General features: G+C 49.8%; 1 pseudogene; it reads left to right on the forward strand.

Moving 5' to 3' along the window:
- Nucleotides 1–2,372: 2,372 nt before the first annotated feature.
- Nucleotides 2,373–3,036, forward strand: LOC103898285 (annotated as a pseudogene).
- The last annotated feature ends 2,765 nt before the right edge of the window (nt 3,037–5,801 follow it).

Here is a 5,801-nt window from a genome sequence, read left to right on the forward strand (position 1 = left end):
TCTGCGGCAACTCTTCCAGTCTGCTCAGGAAGAAAGGTGGCTTTTCGGAGAGGATTAGGTTGGGTGCAAAAGAGGACCCTTCCTCAATTGCAGAGGAAGGAGAGGGTAGGACTCCCTGCCCTGGGTTTTCTTTTGTGTCCTTTCCCTTAGAGCTGAGGAATACATTCCTGGCTACTCCATAGCCATTGTCCATCAGTCCTTCCAGCCTTGCTGCATCTCCTCCCAGATGGGCCAGGAGCACTGGGCCTGGACCACTGGGCCCTGGAGCCTGTTCTGTGAATGGGGAGCCCAACCCTTGAGTGAGGAGCCCATGGCTCCGGGAAGCCAATGGATGAAGTTAGCAGCCTCTCTTGGGGATGGGATCTCCTGTAGCTCTGAATGGAGCTGTGCTGGGGGAGGAGGCTCGAATAAAAGATGGCTCCAAAGGGTGTCAGGAGTGGGCATATGGAGACAATAATGCCTGGAGACAGCCCACAGCCTCATGTCCTGCCTTCCCCTCCCCTCCATTACCTGATCTAGGGTCCATGGCCAGCACACATAGGCACAGACAGATGAGATAGGTACTTCATACAGTCCTTCAGCACATGGCAGGGCCCAGCTGCTGTTCAGACATGCAGGGCTGAGGTAATTCACAAGTTAGTACTGGTATCAGCCACAAAATGGAGTCCCCACTCCCTGTGAACCCAACAGCCCCATGGGCCACTGCAGCTGCGAGAGAACACCCACTACCCAAACACCCATGGCTGCTCTGTGGTACTTTGTCTCCTCCAACCCTAGGGCAGCTTTTCTGGGCCTCTAAGGCTGCACCACTGTCAGATCCCAACTGTGCTCTGGAAAGGTTCTGTGCAAGAGCAGTTACCCCCTCCATCCCCACAGGCCACTGTGGCCGACAGTGGGACATGTTTCTGTGCTCAGCAGCTTCTCTGATCTGTCTCTGCTGGGCCATTCTCAGCCCTCTTGTGTTGGCTGATATTCTCAGCCAGCGGCTGGACCAAAAACCTTGGCATATCAGAGGGTTTTGCCAGGAGGAGATGCCGAGGCAGAAGGCCGGCCATGCACATCTGAGCTCTGGAGAGTGTCTTCCGCAGAGGAAAAGGTAAAATTCAGGCAGAGGGTCTTTCTGCATGGAGGTTTAGATATGAGAGCCTTCATCTGCCTCCTGGCCACCCAATTGTGAAGTGAGGTGATGAAGGTGTTGAGGCACTGACGCCATCTTTGCTGTTGTCAGGGTATGCGTAAGCCCAGCTCTGCAGGCCCTAAGTGCCACAAAGCATCTGCTGCCTGCATATCCCTACAGGAAATCCCCACTTTCTGGCCATCATCCCACCATTTACAGGCAGATGGTGACTGGGCAGATGGCAGCAGTACACAGAGCGTCCCCACAGCAACATGGGCTCTCTGCAGTCCAGTGACTCCCTGCCTTCTCATGGCTTCTTTCAGGTGTCCATCTTCCCTGAGTCTGTGTGAACGACTTGTGGCTTCACTATTTAATTCCAATATTTAGGTATGCTTTTCAATTATAATTGAAAATTTCTTTTTAGATGTCGGCCTTCAGCCCTGGGTGATGCTCTAAATCCTGGTATCCCTCGGGTATCCATGGTCTCCTGGGTGCAGAAAAGGAACTCCTGAAGGCCCTGCTGGGATCAAAATAATGGCTCAGGCACACAGCGCCCCGTGAACCATGTGAGATTCCACTCATGCTCCTTCTGCCTACCTTTTGGGGCAGAGACACCATCTTTGTCCATCTCTCTGGGTGCTGGGCATCTTCTTTCTGTGCCCGGAAACCAAGGCTTCACCCTCTCCTAATGAGACCTGTTGCCCAAGCCCTGGGGTCAGTTGTCAGCACCCAGGCAGCTCCAGTTCCTCTTCACTGAGGACCCCCATGGGTAGCCCCACAGGTTGAGAATTGGTCGTGCCCCGGGGACAGGGTGGTACAGCACAGGCACCAACCCAACCATAGTACAAACACTGGAGCATGATCCTGCCTGTACTCAGCTTCCCTGGCTCCCCATGTGCTCTGAGGCAGGGCCAGCCCAAGCTCCACTCACACCACCAATGCTCCTCACATGCAGGCCAGGGCCTTCCCAGCACTGCAGTCCCTGGCTATTGGAGATCTGCCATTGCCCCTTGTCTGCTCCATGTGGCGGCTTGTGATAAGAGAGCCTCTGTCCTCTTTGTAGCTGCCCTTTAAGTAGTGGACTACTGTGATGCGGTCCCCCTGAGCCTTCTGTTCTCCAGGGAGAAAAGACTTAAATCCTTCAGTCTTTCCTTATAGGACAGGTTCTCCAGCCCTTTGGTCATCTTTGACATGTACCAGGTGGTGGCAGCAGGTGGCAGATGAGGATCAGCAGAGGCCGAGTCAGGGGACTCAGATCCCAGCGGTGGCAGCCCCCACCTCCAACACATCAGTGACCAGTTTTTCCTAGGTGATTTAGCCCTGGAATCTAATCCATCTGATCATCCTAGAGCAAGCACAATTTTCCTGAGCAAGTCTCAAATAGATATGCAAGAGAAGAGGAGGAGTAACCACATCAACCATGTTTCGCCTGGGCAGCTTACAAAAACACACAGCTCATGCTCAACAATATTTATAGATGACTGCACAGTCAGTCAACCTAATCTTAGAAGCACAATAAAGTGCAACGTTAGCAATATTCTACCATATAAAGAACAGAGATTCAGATAGATGATTGGGTATTTTTGAGGAAAAATCTCATCCTCTCACACAGGAAGTTCCAGATGACTACTACAAGCATGGCCCTGATTACAAGCACATCTACTGTTTTTTTCAGACACTTTTCAGTGCTGCACAGCTGACAGCTGAATATGCAATTTGGTTTATTTGGAAAGGCTTTTAACCTATGCAGAGATTGACATATGCCCTAGTAACTGTAAGAGGATAGTCCTAGGAGCTACAATGCTTGCTTCTAAAGCAGGGAAGATCAGGCTGTGTGGAATGTGGATTATTACCAAACATTGAAGGACTTATTGAAGGACCATGATCTCAGTAATAGCCAGGAAGAAAGGGGAACGTGACTGTGTCAGCAGCAGGCAACACAAATGGTTTTCCTTATGACATGGAAAGTCTTCACCATTTTTGGCACAGAGGTGGTGGTGTAGCAGGTCTCCATGAAGAAAACCTGATGAGGATTAAATGCAGCAATATCTGCAGGCACTTATTGCTCCACGCTGTGACAATGAGGAGGTCATTCCCCACCAGGTTTGGAAGATACATGGAGAAAATAATGGCACATGGGGCCATGTGCCCACCTAGGGAGGTCAGGAAGCCCAGGGGAATGAGATCAGTTACAGGTGTCTTTGATATGGCTATAAAAATTAGAAAGGAGGTTATCTCAAAGTGAAAAAAAAAATTCTGCCTGGAGGAAGGCCCTAACTAGTAAAAATTTCAGCTGGAGATTGCACATAATCACCTGCATGATCATCCGCACTAAGCCAATTCTATCCCCAGAATGCATTCTCTTAAAACAAAAGTGAACGTAAATGGAATTTAAGGATGCTATAAAAATAACAAAGTGCGGTGGTTTTTTTTTCCAGTTCAGCTACTCCTGACCTGCAGCTCTTGACAGTTTGAAGAAGATAATGAGAAATTTTTTAAAAATATTTTCTCTTTTGACTCTGAGCCATGCTATTCTCCCTTCTGTGATTTTATTCTTTCCAAGAATAATTGCAATTTCCCAATTCTCAGAAAGGTGTCAAATGGGAGTCTTATCCATGTTCTTTCCTGGCTGTGTTCCTGGTCCTGTCCTCCACCTTATTATTTCTTGCTTATGTTTATGTTTTTTGAGGGCATCATATTGTCCTGTTTGGAGTAGCTTTGTCATGTCCTGTGGTGGGTTTGACCTTGGCTGGCTGCCAGACGCCCACCCACTCTTTCTCAATCCCACTCCTCAACAAGACAGGGGGAGAAAATAAGGTGAAAAAACTCGTCGGTCAAGATAAAGACAGGGAGATCAAATACCAGTTACCCTCACAGGCAAAACAGACTCAACTTGGAGAAGATTAACGCAAATTATTACTAATTAAAAATAGAATAGGATGGTGAGAAACAAAGACACACACAAAAAAAACCCTAAAACCAGTTTTAGGTATTTAGGTATGCTTTTCAGTGATACTTGACAATTTCTTTGACCTCTACCCTCAGCTCCAGGTAGTGATTTAAACACTTGTCACCCTCAGGCAATCATCATCTCCTAGGTGCAGAGGAGGAACTCCTGAAGGCACCGCTGGGCTTGAAATAAGGGCTCAGGCATGCAGGGTCCCATGGACCAGGCAATGCTCCCCTCACTCTCCTCCTGCCTGCAGTTCCGGGCAGATTCACTGTCCATATTCATCATCCAGGCAGTGGGCACCTTCTTGCTGTGCCCAGAGACCAAGGTCTCATTTCTTCCTCTCTGAGACCTGCAAGCAGTGGCACTGGGTGATTCACCAGCACACTGGGTGATTCACCAGTGCCAGAGCATCTCCATCTCTCCCAGGGCACCCTCCCTGGGACACCAGAGCCTTGTTCAGGGGGAATCTGTCCTCCAGCAGACCTCACATACTAACAGGATCTGCAGCAAAATAATAGAGGGCAGATCAGTGCCACCAACGTAGGAAACCTCTCCTCATGTTAAGCTCTGCTGGCCAAAGTGCTAGGCTGGGTGGAAGGCAGGCACAGTCCCTGAGTGTGTACTCAGGGACCCAGGAGCCATCCAAGATGACAGGGAATTGGAAGTGGGATGTAACATTCTCATAGAGGCTCCTTGGGTCCCTCACACTCACACCAGGAGGTGTCCTGGCCCCAGCACATGAGGACCAGGCACTGCAGACTGTTGTCTGGAGCCTTTGGGCAATGGGAAAGCCGGGAGCTGGGACACAGCACAGCTCCCCTCTAGGGGCATCCTGGCAGGAAGTGACAGGCATTTTTGTACAGTGGGATCCACACTGAGCTGAGGTGCATGCTGAGACCAATGCTCCTGTTTGTGTGTGAGAAAGTCAGAAAACCACCTCCCAGCCCAAAGAGCAGAGCTTCTGGAAATGTTTCGGTGGCGAAGGTGAAGGAAGAAGTGAAGAAGAGAAAATATTTGTTCTTATCTTCCCTGAAACACTCCCTCTCTGGTTCTGCCTGCTCTGGCAGTGAATCATTTTTGTCTCTCAGACAACAGCCCACTGAACCGCTTCATGGAGGACACCCTGCGAGTAATCCTGCAAATGGCCGTGTGGAAGAATCATCCCCTGAGCTCTCCACTGACACAACATGCATCCAGCTTTCCAGCTGTAAGTGTAGACAAGCACAGAAGACATGAGCATGTTAACTGAGCACGTTAACGCAGAACCTCTGTCTGCACTTCTCAGTGACCATGCACCTTTCCATCCCTCTCAGGCACAGGACATCTCTTTTCTTCAGGTGCCTCATTCTCTTTGCCTCCTTCTGATTCTCCCTGTTCCGCCTCTCCTTCTCACACTCCCTGTCCTGGTTTTGGCTGGAAGAGAGTTAATTTTCTTTCTAGTAGCTGGTACAGTGCTGTGGTTTGGATTTAGAATGAGAATAATGTTGATAACACACTGACGTTTTAGTTGTTGCTAAGTAGTGCTTACACTAGTCAAGGACTTTTCAGCTTATCATCCCCTGCCAGCGAGAAGCTGGGAGGGGGCACAGCCAGGACAGCTGACCCAAACTGGCCAAAGGGATATTCCATACCATGTGATGTCATGCTCAGTATATAAACCGGGAGGAGTTGGCCGGGGGAGGGGTGACCACTGCTTGGGAACTGGCTGGGCATCGGTCGGCGGGTGGTGAG

The sequence above is a fragment of the Aptenodytes forsteri genome, unplaced genomic scaffold (assembly GCF_000699145.1).
Source record: "Aptenodytes forsteri isolate BGI_AS27 unplaced genomic scaffold, ASM69914v1 Scaffold834, whole genome shotgun sequence".
NCBI classification, from domain to species: Eukaryota; Metazoa; Chordata; class Aves; order Sphenisciformes; family Spheniscidae; genus Aptenodytes; species Aptenodytes forsteri.